Genomic DNA, 18,081 nt, shown 5'->3' on the forward strand with positions numbered 1-18,081 from the left:
TACCTCGGCCCGGCTCCACCGAACTAAACCTACGGGGTCCATTTCTTTTGTGTGTGTGTGCGTGTCCGTGGGCCCTGCCTTTAAGTAGGATTGTTAAGTGCTTTTGCTCATTGTACATTGCCTGCCTTTTATTCGTGATAACTCTGCTCTGTGTCTCCCTCCCCGATTATTGTTATAAATAAACCCCTGTTAAATGTACCAGCTCATTTTCTGTGCTTTCCTTCATTGGCCTAGTAAGGTGCGTATTGAGAAATAGTAAAGTCGTTCGTGCCGTAAGTTGTTCATTTGGTCCGGCGCGGCTTTGGTAACTTCCGCTCGGTTACGCCAGATCCAAGTCGGTGATAGCGACTCGATTCGGACAAAGTCGGCCGAGGGTGTGGTTTCTCCGGTAGTTGGACGGCATGAGTACTTAGGTAAATTGGAATTAGACAAATGGACCCTACCTCACGCCGTTGAAATATTGGCGACCACGGTCCTCGAAGTGACCCATGACCTTTCGGAGTTGTTTGAGAGTCACGACCTAAATTCCGGGTGTTCGGTGGGAGACGAATCCACTGCTCCACCTCGTGGTCGTTTATCGCCACCAAACCCCGGCCCACAACAATATGTGTGAAGTTTTTCGCATCAATTTGTTCAATCATTTCAGAGATGTTTGAATGTTTTTTTTTTTGTTTTTTTTTTAACAATATGGCTGCCGAATCATGTGACCGGTGACGTAATCAAAAAAAAAATTGTGCACCATTTTATCCCTCTGACCCTCAAATTTTTGTACTAATTGGATGTAGTCCAATTTGTCATATGCAATTATGATGTCATTAAAAAAATCACTCATTCCCCATGAGGAGTACTTGCTACATGGCAAGTTAAAAAATTTTTCCTTGTTGGGGTTTCAGAGATACAGAGGTCCAAAGTTTTTTCCATTTTTCCAACACAGCTGCCACACCACGTGACGCATGACATCATAATTATCATTACAAATTCTACATGAGTCGTCACACCTATGGTGAACATTTCGTCTCGATCCAACAAGCGTTGCGGAGGAAAACACCAAAGTTCTGTGCGGCCAAACAAACAGACGGACAAATGGACCCTCTCCTTCGGCGAGGGTAATAAGGTTTTGGATCTATTGGTGGGGGTACGTGGATTTTTAAAGGGTTGTTTTATGGGGGGTGATCTCTGGAAGGGGTGATCTCTGGTGTCCCCCTGAATGGGTGATCTCTGGTGTCCCCCTGATTTTTAAAGGGTTGTTTTATGGGGGTGATCTCTGGTGTCCCCGTGAATAAGAGTGTGTGGGGGGCAGGGATTATCTTTTCTGGGAAATTCCTGACGTGTCCAATGACGAACATAGTAGCTTGTCGGCGTGAAGGATGGTTCTGTGGCAGAAACTCACCGTTACATATTGAGGGGTGTTTTACCTTGATGATAAAGCCCTACATGTCTTACCTCATCATGTAAATTTATCCAACAGGGCACTCTCACTCCTGAAGTCACGTGACATCACCACAGCTGCTGGTTTCCTTCCAAGACTGTCGGAATCGTTGCTGTTTTAATATCGTTGGTGTTTTCTTTTCATTGACATGATTGAAAATGTTCTCCTCTCATCTGATTCCATTGTTAAAATGGCATTTTGGAATCAACTTGTGAGAAAAAGCATTCTTACCACGCGAGGGGGTTCATTCAAACACCCCGGAACTCTATCGTGATGGGATTGGCAAATGTTTATTTCTTGAAATTCCTCAATGCGGAAGTTTATTTTCCTCATAATTATTCATATTTGAATAAACGTGTCCGATGGGTAACTAGAGCAGCACTCTGGAGAGAACATACCTCCTCCAGGTTAAGCGGTTTACATTTTGTTGTCCACTGATAGGTCGGATCTGAATCCGGAAATTCTAGTACAGTATCTGGATTCGGATCTTCACCAAAATTGAATCGATTCGTCCTTGTCACACACTCAAACTGTCCACCAAGTTTCATCCGAATCCGTCCTTAACTTTTTGAGATATCGTGCTCACAAACAGACAAGGGTGAAAACATTACCACCTTCGGTCATGGAGGTAATTTGAGTTTCTATTGTTGCGGAAATGGCCCTGAGTGTGTTATTAACCACCGCCATCTTCGAAGATGGATGGAGGTTACTGTTTTCACCCCTTTCTGTTTGTTTGTTTGTTTGTTTGTGAACAGTAATACGGAAAAACTCCGACGGATTTCGACGAAACTTGGTGGGGGGGGGGGTGAGGTATGGTCCAAGGATCATGCCATTAAATTTTGGACTTGGTCCCCGCCCCCCAAAAAAAAATTTAGAGAAAAATTTTTTTTATTTGCATTTCTACATGTTTTAAGTGATTTCCAACCCCCCCCCAAATTTTTTTTTACCCCCCTGCCCAAAAAAATAGAGAAAATTTTTTTTTTTGCATTTCTACATGTTTTAAGTTATTTCCAACCCCCCCCAATTTTTTTTACCCCCCTCCAAAAAAGATTTTTTTTGGCATTTCTACATGTTTTAAGTGATTTCCAACCCCCCCAATTTTTTTACCCCCCGCCCAAAAAAAATAGAGAAAAATTTTTTTTTTTGCATTTCTACATGTTTTAAGTGATTTCCAACCCCCCCAAAAAAAGTTACCCCCCCAAAAAAGAATTTTTTTTTTGCATTTCTACATGTTTTAAGTGATTTCCAACCCCCAAAAATTGTTGCCCCCCAAAAATTGTTTTTTTTTGCATTTCAACATGTTTTTAGTGATTTCCAACCCCCCCATTTTTTTTTACCCACTCCCCCCAAAAAAGAGAGAATTTTTTTTGCATTTCTCCATGTTTTAAGTGATTTCCAACCCCCCAAATTTTTTACCCCCCCCAAAAAAGAATTTTTTGGCATTTCTACATGTTTTAAGTGATTTCCAACCCCCCAATTTTTTTACTCCCCGCCCAAAAAAAATAGAGAAAAAAAATTTTTTTTTTTGCATTTCTACATGTTTTAAGTGATTTCCACCCCCCAAAAAAAATTGTTACCCCCCCAAAAAAAGAATTTTTTTTGCATTTCTTCATGTTTTAAGTGATTTCCAACCCCCAAAAATTGTTGCCCCCCAAAAAAATTGTTAGAGTTTTTTTTGCATTTCTACATGTTTTAAGTGATTTCCAACCCCCACCAAAAATTGTTACCCCCCAAAAAAAAATAGAGAAATGTTTTTTTTTTGCATTTCTACATGTTTTAAGTGATTTCCAACCCCCAAAAAAATTGTTACCCCCCCAAAAAAAAATTGTTAGAGAAAATTTTTTTTTGCATTTCTACATATTTTAAGTGATTTCCAACCCCGCCAAAAAAAATTGTTTGAGAATTTTTTTTTTTTTTGCATTTTACATGTTTTAAGTGATTTCCAACCCCCCCAAAAAAAATTGTTGGAGAAAAAAAATTTTTGCAACTTTTTTTTCAACAAAATTTCGGTTATTATTATTATTTTTTTTTTTTTTGCATTTTTTTTTTTTTTTTTGCATTTTTACATGTTTTAAGCGATTTACAATCCCCCCCCCCCCCCCCCCCAAAAAAATGTTGGAGAAAAGAACTATAACTCTCAGCACTGTTGACATCATATTTAATGAATAAGATATAAGGTTCACTTGAGTGACCCAGCAGTATTGGCGGCGGAGGTTTTGCACTATCCCGAGTGCTCCCCCTCAAGTTAAATATAGGATTAGCCCAGATCCCCCATTAAATGCATGCTAAGCCAGGTTGTTCGGTAAATGGACGTTACATGTGTGTCGGGAGGTGTAAGAGGCTGTTTATTGTTTGTACAGTGGTGGTGGACCGAGAGGTTCTTCTTCTCCGTTCCCCCCTCCGAAGGAGTCTCCGCCCAGTGCTCTTGGAGGGGGAGGAGTTTATCGGCTTCGAAAAGGGGCGTGCTCCAAAAGAAAGAGGAAGTGAAACTGCAGGAGCGGCGGTGAAACGGAGGTGGTGCAATCGGCCGTACAGGGGACAGCTGTGTCTGTTTGCGATCAGCTGTGTCTGTCGTGAGGAGCGAGCCGAAAGAAAGGCAGGGAAGGGACTGCAAGAGGTCTGTCTGTCTGCCGTCGGCTGGGAGGCGAGCGAGCGCCGGAAAGGCAGGGGTGGATCTGCCTGAGGTCGAGTGTGCGATCGGCAGTAGGAGGAACTGAACCTGAGGGTTAGGCTGCAATCTGCTTCGAGAGGACCTGGCTGCTGTGTGAGCCGGCGATCGACTTTATGAGGAGGTTCTCGACAGGTTCATCCGGAGCCCAGTGACGGAGCCTCTGACTGTCCCTGCTCATGACACTGCCCGACACGTCTCGACACGTCTTGTGGTCCCATCGATCCGCCTGCGGAGCCCAACACCCCGATTTGGCCTAACCTGGTGAACAGGCCAGGCCCGGACTTGTATACTGGACCTTGTGGAAAGCCAGCTGGAGCATACCATAGAGCTTTCGTCTTGGGCCGTCGACCTCACGGGGTCTAGACGCGCAGAGTCTGCGTGCGTGGGCGGTGCGACAAAAGAAAGACGCCGCCGCCATTTTGCCACGCGGAGTGCTCGAGCCGGTTGCTCGAATCCGTTGACATCGGCTTGTCAAGAGCCGCATTCGGGCCTTTGACACTTTTCCTCTCGTCCACGAAGCATCACCAAGTACTCTGTGTCTTGTCTGCATGCTGTCCGTGTCTTGTCTGCATGTTGTCTAAGGTTTATCTCGCTAGGGTCCCCTTCAAAACCCGTAATCCGTAGCTCCCTAGTTAAGAACGGGTTATAGATTAATTATAACATTGTCGTGCATGCTTTGCTTGTGTTGTGTTGTGTTCCCCGATGTGTCCCCAATAAATCTGGCTGATTCGTATGAAGTTGCCGCTTTGGGTTTGTTCGTGCCGTGCTGAGAAACAATTCGCTCGATTTGGATATAAAACCAAAACGGTTACGGACTGGTAGACTCCGCTCGGTCTCTGACAAAACCAGTCTGTAACCGGGGGCTATTCCCCCAGCTGGCAAGGCACAGGTGTATTTTGGTATCGTGATGTGAGGCGCGTAACCCGAGAATTGTGCCGAACCAGCTGGCGTTATAACCCCGGAGACGGCGGTGCTGTTAAGTGACGCCGAATCTTCAACATTTGGCTGTCAAGAGTAGAGTGTGATCGACATCACTCGTCCGAATCCTTAACACTGGGGTCAAGAGTCGGGTGCGAACCCCGACACCGCCGAAACTATAACACTGGTAGTCAGGTGTGAGATGTGAACCCATCCACCTCCATAAATTTGCAGGACACCGATTCACAACATCTGGTGTCATTCACACCTCGAACATTCGTTACGAGAGGCGCGAAGAGAGAAAAAAAATAAACGGCGCTCGCAAATTCAAAATTAGGTTTGATTTTATTTTGAGCGGATTGGGTGTACAACTTCGAAATTATAAAGAAAAATGGAGTCGCAAAATGGCGGCGCGGCTCCACCTCGGCACGACGCGAAGCGGGAGAGGGTCACTATAAATAGCGCAACGAACCGCACAGCACGAAGAAAACGTTCTCGCCGACCGGTTCGAACCACGTGGACACGACATGCGCCATGGCAAACGAAGCAGGACGACTTCGCATACATTGACGAGCTTCATGCACGATTGGGGGATACCTTTGGAACATGTGGAGAGTGGTGAGAATTACATATAGAGTTACAAATTAAATTGGACGAGGCACTGTGGCAGGCAGACGAGGTTCAGGGAAATTATGTGCACAGGGAGTCACAACAATTGGCCGATGCACAGGAACGAATTCGGGGGCTGGAAAAGGACTTGGCCAACACAGTCGAGGAACCACACGGAGAAACGACGAAAGTAGAGTGGTATGCCTGTAATGAGGAGTGGTTTACCCGTAGGTTTGAACATGAGAAGAGCGAACTGAACAAAAGAATAGAGGAGGAGCAAATTAGTAACTCCCGGGATAGGAAGAGCTTGGAGGAAGAATGGAAAACAAAGCTGGAAGAGGAAAAACGGGAACACGATTTGGAATTTAAACAACTGAAGGAAGAGGTAAGATCAGGCAATCAGATAAGGGAGAGCCTGGAACAGGAGATAAAAAAAAGGAGAGAAAAATCTGGAGAAAAGGAAGGAAGAATTGTTGGAAAAGTCCGAACAGCTTTGGGAATTAAGGTCCAGGGGAAATGTACTGGCACATGAACTGGAAATTAACAAGGAATATGGGAAGAGAATGGATGACATTAGGGAGGAAGCATGCAAAAGAGGTGCGGAGATGAGCAAGGAATTGTGGGAATAAGCTTCTGAATTACAGAAACACCAAAATAAAAAGAGGGAATTATAAAACGAGCTGATGATGTTAAGAGAGGAAAGAAAGAGAACGGAGAATGAAACGTTAAGGAACCACTGTGCAGATCGAACAGTTAGAAGCCAAAGCAAGGTTGGAGTACGCGGAGTTGGTGAAAGAACAAGGAATGAAGCAGGAAAGGGAAATCAACCAATTGAGAGAAACGACGAGGTTGGAGAATGAGGAACAAGAGAGACGGTGGGAGAGGAAACAAAAAGAACATGAATTTGAAATTGACCAACTAAAGGAGAGAGCAAGGTTGGAGTACGCGGAGATGTTGAAAGAACAAGGAATGAAGCAGGAAAGGGAAATCGACCAATTGAGGAAAACGACAAGATTGGAGAAGGAAGAACAAGAGAGACAGTGGGAGAGGAAACAAAAAGAATGAATTTGAAATTGACCAACGAAAGGAGAGAGCAAGGTTGGAGTACGCGGAGATGGAAAAACTCCGGAAAGATAACAAACAACTAAAAAGGATCAGAGAGGAAGAACAACTCTATTGGAAAGGAAAATGGAGTCAGGAAGTAGAACAGCACAATAATATGGGATGTGTGGCATCACCACAGGGAGGAATGTTAGTGGTGCGGGACTTGATTGACATCACTCGTCCGATGAAACCACAATTAGAGCAAACCCTGGTGATGAAGACATTGAGGGAGCATATGGGGTTGTTGACGAATGAAACACATTTTGAGCAGGTCCAGCATGTGGAGCTGACAGCCCCGGAGGAGTGTGGCGAACCGATGATGAGAAACCTGCTGGAGAGAAGCGACCGGACCGAGGTGACTGGAGCGAAGCAGGTATGAGGGCACATGCATACATGGTGCGGACGATGAGCTTAAGGTAGAAATTGAATTTTATGTTCATGAAGAGACTCAGTCCGCTGGGGTGCATGTATGCGTGACCCCTGAATGTGTTTGTGGAATGCCTCTGAATGATTGCTGAGAGCCCACACTCCAGACTACAGCACCAGTATGTGCTGCCAAGGTCGAAACATGTGTGGGTACTCACGTGGCGTTCGGGAATGTAACCCTGGAGTGTGAGGCGGTTGGTCAGTGTGCAGGCAAGGTTGAAGGTGTGGAATGTGAACACCTAACCTTGGAATGGGTGGAGCCTGCTGTGTGTGAGAGTCCTGAGCGTGGAATGAGTGGTGACATAGGAAATAGGTTAGAGGTGCAAGGGGAAATAGAAATTCCACCAGGACAGAACTTGACACAGGGGACAAAAACCATAATGGACAGCTCCGCATGGGTTCTTGCAGAGTTGGAGGTGCTGCATCCAGGAGCAAGCTTTAGAAATTGGATTTTAATTTCTCTATCGGCCTCACAGGAACTTTGTTGTGGAGTGCAGATGAGTAGCGGGTGGCACTGACATGTGTCACTTGGTCTTCAAACCTCTCTGAGGACACGAGGGGTTTGGCTAGCTGAGTGGGGTTTATCTGTCTTCAGGGAGTTATGGAGAAGAGGGCGAGGCCGCTCCTCCGATTGGGGTTTACCTGACTTCCGCGAACCCTGGAGAAAAGGAGGGGGTGGACCACAACCCCAATTGAGTCGTGACCCCTTTGAGCCATGGCGGAAAGGCGGTGGGTTCATGTAATGGGTAATGAGGGATTCGTTCCCTCACTCTCCTTCCAATGAGCCAAAGAAGCAGGCCATATTGGGATGTAAGAAATTTTGATTGAAAATTATATCGAGAGTGATTGCAAATTGAGAGATGATAGAAGGGATGAGTGGCACAAGTGGATTTGGGTGATTATTGGAAAAAAGAGTGGTGGAGACATTGCAGGCAGAGCGTTAAACACACCTGAAGACAGTGGATGAACAAGAGTTGCTTGTTTGAGGAAAGACTGAAATGCCTGATTGGAACCATGCCGAGGTTCCATGGGGCTGGTGAAGAGATTTTGATGTTTTGTTTAAATTGTTGGAAATAAACGATTAGGGCAGTATGGAGGAGGCCAGCGGACGATGGACGTAGTGACAAATTGATTGGGGTTTGATGAAAAAGTGTATCGGTTAAATTTGATGACCAAGTGGGATCTGAGGGACTGGTGTGTTTTTGTTTTCACATAAAAGTGAAAGGTGTTGGATGGTGTTGTGGACTGGGTGTGCGGCACTGTGGAATGAATGACAAGTGTTTGGATGAATGGCGTGATTGTGCAAATGAGGAGAGTGAGTGCGAACAATGTACCCTGTCGGTCGGAGTCTCCTAACCAAGTTAGTGTAGGTTCGGGGGACTTGGAGGATATGACATGGATTCTGGCTGCTGTTCCATTGTGCAGGCGGACTGCGAGGGGTAGGTGCAGGCCAAGGTATGGGGGTACTGGCTGAGAGTGTGACATGGTATTGGAAGTTGGTGAGTCGTGAAATAGGGCACCAGGGCTTTGGGGGGTTCCTGGCAGGTGAAGGCTGTCAGAGGTGCCAGGAGAGCACGGTAGGTTTTCGTGCCAGGAGAGCATGGTAGGTTCAGTGCCAGGAGAGCACAGTATAGGTGCTAAGAGAGCACAGTATGGGGGCTAGAGAGAGCCACCCCTTAGTTCGGAGCGCCAGAAGCAAGCTCAGGTGAACCCCGAGGTCACTGGTTGTCCTCCACCCCCGATTGGAAACAGGTAAAGAGGCCTGGTCGTAGTCACACCCCCCCAGCCAGCGAGTTATGCCTGGCACCACCAAATGGAAAAAGACAAATAAGGGCCTTGCCCAGGTTTAATAGAATGGAACAGTGTGCCAGGTCGGGAAAAATGGGTCATTAGGATCATTCTAGCCATAGCAGGGTTTGTTTCATTGTTCGAGCTAAAAGTGAACGGTTTGGTTCGATGGACTCTCCTCCGCACCATTCATGCGTGACATCTGGTACGAGTAATGTTGATGGGAAAATTTGTTAACAAGGGCTAGGCTGGGTCACCCTCTCTAAGTGCCAGAGGCCACCAGTATGTCATGAGCACACACCCACGAAGATAACGTTTGAGTAAGAAACACACCATCCTGTCTGCTAATAAAAAAGGGAGGAAAAAAAAAGAACGCATTGGGAAGACCATACCAAAACAAGTCCTGCTAAAGCAAGTCAGGCAAGGAAGGTTAAGGGTACTCTCCATCTCACCTGGTCTGAGGTCTTCACACCCACTTGCGTCCCCAAGAACGCCTCCAAACTGTATTTGCTTACCATCGATATCACCGTGCCACCATCGCTGTGTCACATGCTATCCAATGCAGGGCTTGTTGCCTGCTGCTGCTTGTGAGTAGTCCATATGGGCCCAAGCATTTTTGTGGGCCATTGAGGCCAAAGTGCTTTTGTGGGCCGTTGCGGCCTAAGATTCATGCCATTTTGTGGGCCGTTGCGGCCAAAGATTCATGCCATTTTGTGGGCCGTTGCGGCCAAAGATTCATGCCATTTTGTGGGCTCAGTGGGCCGAAGAACTCTTTGTGAGATTAGGCCACTGGGCTGACTGAACTCACCTGGTGAGAGGCCAATAAGGCCATGAAGTGAGGAAACCCTCAGGGGTGAATGGACAATACTGCCGGGAGGGGGCATGAAGGAGCGAACACGTTAAAGAACTTTGAACCTTTGAATGTTCTGCTCCTATGCAAATATTAGTGTTAAAAGTAAAATTGAATGCCCTCCCATTCAAATCCATAATTAGAATGTTAAGTCGTGTGCATAGAGTGTGAATTTGTTTGTTAGATTTGTTATCCGACACACGAGGATAGGGACATGCCTATCTTACTGTGACACTTTGGTTTTTGGAGTTAAGTGCTTCCCATGTTGTGGGTTAGAGTAAATGGGAGATCTGTGCTGCACGTTAGACAGGGCCATTGCCGTGTGCTGCCCCAGATGGAGGCTCGGGAGAGCCTCGGGAGAAAGGTGGGGGTAGTGTTGCGGAAGTGGCCCTTAGTGTGTTATTAAATATAGGATTAGCCCAGATCCCCCATAAAATGCATGTTTAGCCAGGTTGTTCGGTAAATGGACGTTACATGAGTGTCGGGAGATGTAAGAGGCTGTTTAATGTTCGTACAGTGGTGGTGGACCGAGAGGTTCTTCTTCTTCGTTCCCCTCTCCGAAGGAGTCTCCGCCCAGTGCTCTGGGAGGGGGAGGAGTTTGTCAGCTTCGTAAAGGGGCTCGCCCCAAAAGAAAGAGGAAGTGAAACTGCAGGAGCGCCGGGAAGGCGGCGGTGAAACGGAGGTGGCGCGATCGGCCATACAGGGGACGGCTGTGTCTGTTTGCGATCGGCTGTGTCTGTCGTGAGGAGCGAGCCGAAAGAAAGGCAGGGAAGGGACTGCATGAGGTCTGTCTGCCGTCGGCTGGGAGGCGAGCGAGCGCCGGAAAGGCAGGGGTGGATCTGCCTGAGGTCGAGTGTGCGATCGGCAGTAGGAGGAACTGAACCTGAGGGTTTGGCTGCAATCTGCTTCGAGAGGACCTGGCTGCTGTGTGAGTCGGCGATCGACTTTATGAGGAGGTCCTCGACAGGTTCATCCGGAGCCTAGTGACGGAGCCTCTGACTGTCCCTGCTCACAGCACGGCCCAACACATCTCGACACGTCTTGTGGTCCCATCGATCCGCCTGCGGAGCCCAACACCCCGATTTGGCCTAACCTGGTGAACAGGCCAGGCCCGGACTTGTATACCGGACCTTGTGGAAAGCCAGCTGGAGCATACCATAGATCTTTCGTCTTGGGCCGTCGACCTCGCGGGGTGTGGACGCGCAGAGGCTGCGTGCATGGACGGTGCGACAAAAGAAGGACGACGCCGCCATTTTGCCACGCGGCGTGCTCGATTCGGGTGCTCGAATCCGTTGACATCGGCTTGTCACGAGCCGCATTCGGGCCTTTGACACTTTTCCTCTCATCCACGAAGCATCACCAAGTACTCTGTCTTGTCTGCATGCTGTCCATGTTTTGTCTGCATGTTGTCTAAGGTTTATCTCGCTAGGGTCCCCTTCAAAACCCTTAATCCGTAGCTCCCTAGTTAAGAACGGGTTATAGATTAATTATAACATTGTCTTGAATGCTTTGCTTGTGTTGTGTTCCCCGATGTGTCCCCAATAAATCTGGCTGATTCGTATGAAGTTGCCGCTTCGGGTTTGTTCGTGCCGTGCTGAGAAACAATTCGCTCGATTTGGATATAAAACCAAAACGGTTACGGACTGGTAGACTCCGCTCGGTCTCTGACAAAACCAGTCTGTAACCGGAGGCTATTCCCCCAGCTGGCAAGGCACAGGTGTATTTTGGTATCGTGATCTGAGGCGCGTAACCCGAGAATTGTGCCGAACCAGCCGGCGTTATAACCCCGGAGACGGCGGTGCTGTTAAGTGACGCCGAATCTTCAACATTTGGCTGTCAAGAGTAGAGTGTGATTGACATCACTCGTCCGAATCCTTAACACTGGGGTCAAGAGTCGGTTGCGAAGCCCGCCACCGCTGAATCCATAACAATATGTCGCAGAAAATTCCAAAAATATTCCTTCCCCCCCCCCCCACCTGCGTGTGGAATCAACTTCCACAGTCTTTTCAATCTCAGTCCTCCCTCCAGGTCTTCAAGACAACTGTTCACAGGTGTGTAATCTATTGAAGGTGATTTCAACAGGAATTTGTAATTTGTTCATGGTGCCGGTGATAACTCGCACACTCCTCGTGAACAACACTGGAATCTTTGTGTCACTGCGTCCACCAACTAATGCTGACAGGTCGTCCGGCTTCGTGTCCATCGGACACCTGCATGTCCTCAAAAGCTAAAATGGAAAGCGCATGCAGTGATGCCTCGCCCTGCATGCAAAACACCAGCATGACAGTTTATAGCTGGGTCTGGATTTGAACCTAGGGTGGACAGCTCTGAGGCTTGTGTCTACACCTCCAGTCTCTCTTGCCAGTTTTGTCATGAAAATGGACTTTAAAGGGTTAATTATATGGTTATACTGCTTAGCATATTTAGAGTACATGTATGACGTCATGCCTTAAGGCCAGCTTTGAAATGGGTTTTGCAAGAGAAACATCGGTTGTAGCTGGAAACCAGGTGAGTGAGGAGCTTGTCCTGTACGTCCCACCCTCTCCACAGAAGCCCTGACCAGAAATCACGACAGGAGCATCACCTTGTTCTTTCAACCCAACCAGAGGAAGGAGGAACTGGTGCCACGGTCCTGGAGACTCCAACAGCAGGTTTGTCCTGACCGACCAGAGAGGCACCTCACAGCAGATTGTGTGCGCGGAAACTGCTCCCTGTTTATCCCATAAAATCTCGGCGAGTACACCTCACTCGGCTCGACCAGGCCTGAAGAACCCCTTTGTTTATGTTATCCTCCTTGCATCTTTAAACCCTTTTTCTCCATCTGTGCAGTGTGTCCGACTACTTGAGAGAATGTTTCGATGAGAATATGTTAGGGCTCAGCCACACCAACCGATTTACACCAGTGAGACACAACTGGACGGTCGTGGGATATTCATGCAACGTTGAAAGTTGCCATGCTTATGGTGCACCAGGATACATCAAGCGATGCCGATGGACTGAATATCGTAGCTTTCGCATTGAAAACCAATGTGGCGAACAATGATTGGTTCCTCAGGCTTATGTTGAAAGTGCAGTTGTGAGGCAATGCTGCTCACTCTAAGTGGTTCGTCGGGAGTACATTCGTCCAATATGACGAACTAAGATCTGGCACGATGTGAGTTTATACGAGCAGCCGTCCACACCAACCGATTTTCTACGATAAGATCAGTTGCGTTGCGTTGGAAGAAATCAGTAGGTGTGGCATCAGTTTAAGTTTGATTAGACTGAGATCTTCAGGGTTCCCATCGTGTGCTGCCTTTTTGGCTGCTGGTTGCACCATTGGTTTGGGGTGCGGCTATTACCAGTGTATTACTCATTTTGCCGACCTCGGAAGGATGACAGGCTGAGTCAACCCCCTGGTGTTAATTCAATGGCCGACAGGGATTGAACTCAGGACCCTAGGATCCCAAGCCACCACCCTAACCGCTAAGCCAACACCAGGCTATCTTTATGGTTTATGAGCATGATTGCTGGCACGATGGCCTTGAGGTAAGCACACTCGCCTTTTAGCTTTCCAGACTGGGTTTGAATCCCAAACCAGCTATAAATTGTCATCCCGGTGTTTCACAGGCAGGGTGATTCATCAACGTGTGTGCGGTCCCTCGGATCGACGTTAAGCTGGCGTCCCGTCTGCTGGCATTAGTTGGTGGACGATAAAGATCCCACGGTGTCCTTAGTGAAGAGTTGGTGAGCTATCGCTGGCACCATGAACAAATTCCAAATTTCTGCCCTAATCTGCATCAGCGGCAAGGCTGTGCCCTCAGCCAATGATGCCATCCCACAGCCTTGTATTCCATACCAAAGAAGAAGAAGAAAAAGCATGATTTATATTCTGAAAAAACGTTGTCATCCTTCAAAGTTAGAGGCTCCTTCCTTTGTGGGATGTCCATGGGGTTGTACGAAAGACACGTAACTTTTTGACACTCACTCTTCCCCCTGTGATGCTGTGCATGACACTGCCCCCTCTTAAAAATACGGTACTCCAACAAAAGAATGATTTATTCAGTGCACAATCATGATATGTGGGAACTGGTATTAAGGTACAAGACAATGAATCACAAGATGTTTACAATGCATCATATTTCTTCTGAATGAAAGCCATTTTCGACTCCAAATATGGTGAACAAAATAGGGATAAAGTAACAGCTCGTGCTCAGATATTCTCCCAGAATGCTCCTCAATCTATCCAATTGTTAATAGGGGTTGCATATTTGACACTGTTGCTTGATGACATCACCGAGCTTTGGCACCCTCCCCGTGTGACATGGTGGTGAATCGGAACAAAACAGTTAATTCGAACCATTCAAAGTTTGAATCCCAAACTGAATGGAGATCATTCTAACCAGAGAACTGTGCTGATGGTCCAAGAGAACTTTCAGAACTCGAACCACGATCGTATCGGATCGAATAAACATCCGTGGATTCGGATCAATGAAGATGTTCTTACCTGCCACGTGTGGCAGGTCAACAAGAGCTCCACATTGTTTGGTGTTGTTCGATTTTTGAAATGTGCACCCATTGGTCAGACAGCTGTTGGACCATACACACAATGGTCCCTTGACGCCACTCACCACGGCACCCAGATTAAATTATATGGCCGCCATCTTGGTTTTCTGGTGGGCTGAACACATTCAGCCTGTAGGCCTCTGTTGATTGAATACACTTTCATGAGGCTTTGTTGTGTCAGATTTCCATTGGCTTTATTTTGGTCGAGTGTTAATCACGATGAGGGACCCTAAAAAATCTAATCGTGTGTGTTGAATAAAAATAGAGTAAGGTTTGATCAAGCCCATACGCGCCTCCCTAAAAAGATAGCATTACGTAACTTTTGAACAGCCTCAAATTTGGGTGTTAAACAATCCGTGACTGTGTGGCGAATCAGCTCGTCCTGATACAACCATGGCGGAAGCTGACATGGATGAGAGGTGTGAGTTAATGTTTTAATCAGGACTTCCGGTTCCGGGTTTGGAGCGTCGACAGGTCTCCTTTGGGGCTCTCTGCTGACGATCTCAAAGTTAAGTTTCCGGTCGTTATCTGCCCCATTTTAACTGTTTATTTTCTCACCTACATGTTATTCTGTGTTCCAAGTTCGGTTTTGTTTCAAAAATTATGCTATTTTGTGAGATTTTGTCGACCTTTTCTTACCGGGTGCTTGAGGCCGACCGTGGAGGCTTGAGGCCTACTGGTTTCCCTCAGTGTACGATCGTGTTTACTTGTTTTTCTCCCCATTACCTTCAATTTCTATTTTCCCCACTTTCCTAACGTCCCCCATCCCTCCCAACTAATCACTCTATTTCTTATCTTAAATCAAATTTTTTTTTAAAAACCGCTACCTTTTTACTTGCACACTCACGAGTCTCCAGTCTTCTTCTTCTTCTTCTTCTTCTTCTTCTTCTTCATCTTCATCTCCTCTTCTTCATCCTCCTCTTCTTCCTCGATTTTTTTCGACAACACTTCCATGACCTAATATGTTGAAAACTCTCTCAAACATTAATAATAATAATAACAATAATGATCTCTTATAATGCTCCATCTTCCTCTTTCACACGTGTGGTACTCTTTACTGTATCATAATGCACTACTCTTCTGCTATTTAAACAGACTGCTCTCAGTTCGACCTCTCCTTCATACCTTGCCTAAAAAATCGAACTGCAACAGTGTTTCTTCTCTCCATTTTTCCTAATTCGCCTTTATTGCATCCATCAAGAATTGTGTTAAATCGCATCTCTGACCTAAAACTTTTTAAAACCCCAGTTTGCTATGAATGTTCGCTTTCCATCAACCATTCCTTTTTTCCAACTTCAGTGCCAACTCACCCCTCGCTCTCAAAGCAACCATCCCACTCTTCTCCCTCCAAGCCTCCCTCTCACCTCTGTCAAAAACTCCCCCCCTCACCTTTCTCCCACCATTCATCCCCCTCACTCATCCTTCTCAAAGTTCCCCCCCCTCTCATGCACAAAGCTGCCTCCTTCCACTGCCCTCTCACCTCCATCTCTTCACTCCACCTGCTCAAATCCTCAACAGCCTTCTCCCCCCTCTCTTGTCCCCCCCTCTCCCCCAGCACCACAGAGCCTTTTCTCCTCTTCATCCGGCCCCTCCCCTAGCTATTCTGCAATCCCCCACACTCACTCAAAACCCTCCTTACCCCCCCTCGTCCCTTGTCCTACCCTCCCCCTCCCCCTCCACCCCCTGCACACAAAGCCTCCTCCCCTACCTCTTCATTAAAAGTGTGGACCTCAAATATCCAGGGCCTTCGCTCAAACCTTTCATATCTTTTCATTCAGGCTGCCACTGACAAACCAAACATAATCTGCCTAACAGAAACTTTCCTCTCCCAAGACGTGTCTGACTCCCAAGTATCTCTCCCCGGTTACTCCCTCCTCCGGTATGACAGACCTGAGCCTCGTCCTGGTGGAGGAGTTGCTCTCTTCATCAAAGACTCTATTCCTCAATCTCCATGCACTGCTCTCACTCCCCCAAACCCCCAGGAATAACTCTGGCTACGGCTTCCCCTCCACTCCCACCTCATGTTTATATGTGTAATGTACCGTCCACCTAACAGTGATGACTCTATCGACACCTCACTATCTGAAAACATGGACCATCTTCTGTCTTCTCATCCAAACTCTCTCTTCCTCTTATGTGGTGACTTCAATTGTCATCATGCTAGTTGGCTAGGTGTGGGTACCTCTCTCACCTGTCATGGCACCTCAGCAAAAGCTTTCTGCGACTCATTGGGACTGACTCAATCGGTCAACTTCCCGACCCGGATCTCAACCAATGGTACTCCATCTCTTCTGGATCTGATTTTGACAAATTTCCCTGACAATATCTGCTGCTCTTCTCTGCTCCAATCAGTTCTTCTGACCACGTCCTTGTCAAAGTGGGCATCTCTCTGGCTGTTATCAGAGAACTCCCTCACCGCCGTCGAGTCTGGCATTTCACTCAAGCCGACTTGGCAGGGTCTGCAAGCAGCCATCGAACTTATAGACTGGTCTCCTCTCGCTACTTTCTCCAACATCAACTCATCCTGGGAATTCTTTCAAAGAAACTTGCTCTCCCTCATGCACAGATTTATCCCCTCTCATCTTCAGTTGTCCTACCCTTCCTTGGTTCACTGAAGCTTGAGGTGAGGCAGTTGTCCTGAAACAACTTGCCTTTGCCTCATGGAAAGCAAACCCAACTGAGGGCAATCTCAGTTCCTTCCATAAAGCTCGGAACAAGTGTGTATCTACCCTCAGGAGAGCCAGAAAACAACATCTTTCTCATTTCAAGTCTGAACTCTCAAACCTCTCTCCCTCCTCAAAATCCTGGTGGCATCTAATCAAATCTGTTTCTGGTGTATGTTCCCCCTCCATCCCCTCCCTTTTCTCAAATGGCCGCACTGCTGATACCGCGTGAAAAAGCTGAATGCCGAAACTTGATGTTTGCAGCTAAATCTTGTGTCCCAAACCCATCACTTTCTCTACCCACCTGACCCAGTCGCACCCAACTGTCCCTGGACTCTCTGTCCTTTTCTCCTCACAAGGTGGAGAGCTTGCTGTCAAAACCTCGATTCAGATTCTGCAACCGGTCCAGACGGCATCAGCCCTCGTGTCCTAAAAACTTGCTCTTCTGCTCTTGCTCACCCTCTCTCTGTTCTATTCACCCTCTCATTTGCTCAAGGTCATCTGCCATCTGCTTGGAAATCAGCAAACAAAAAAGGTGCAAAAACAGATCCCTGTAACTACAGACCAATCAGCCTTCTCCCAATCATCAGCAAGGTTATGGAATCCATCATCGCTTCAGACATGAAATCCTTCCTCTTCTCCAATAACCTGATTTCCGATCATCAATTTGGTTTCAGACCAGGTCACTCTACCCTAGATATGCTGCTTCTGCTCTCCCATCAATGGATGGAGGTCCTCAATGCCAGACAGGAAATCCGAGCCGTATCCCTGGACATATCACGTGTTTTTGACACAGTCTGGCACCCTGCCCTACTCACCAAACTCTCTTCCCATGGTATTCAAGGCCATCTCCACTCATGGCTCGCAGACTTCCTCTCCTGTCGCAGTCAACGTGTGGCCCTTAATGGAGTTCTTTCATCCCCTCTTCCATTATATTAATACTTCTACCATGAATAAATAATGATCAAGGACGAGCAAAGTGTTTTAAACTGTTATTATGAAAGGGACAGAATAGCTTTCAGATGAACGTTATCACATCAAAGGGTGGAGTGATGAGGTCGCATCCATTCCGCGCTGT

The sequence above is a fragment of the Eptatretus burgeri genome, chromosome 2, assembly GCF_056783735.1.
Source record: "Eptatretus burgeri isolate ZD-2024b chromosome 2, Ebu_testis_v1, whole genome shotgun sequence".
Classification (NCBI taxonomy): Eukaryota; Metazoa; Chordata; class Myxini; order Myxiniformes; family Myxinidae; genus Eptatretus; species Eptatretus burgeri.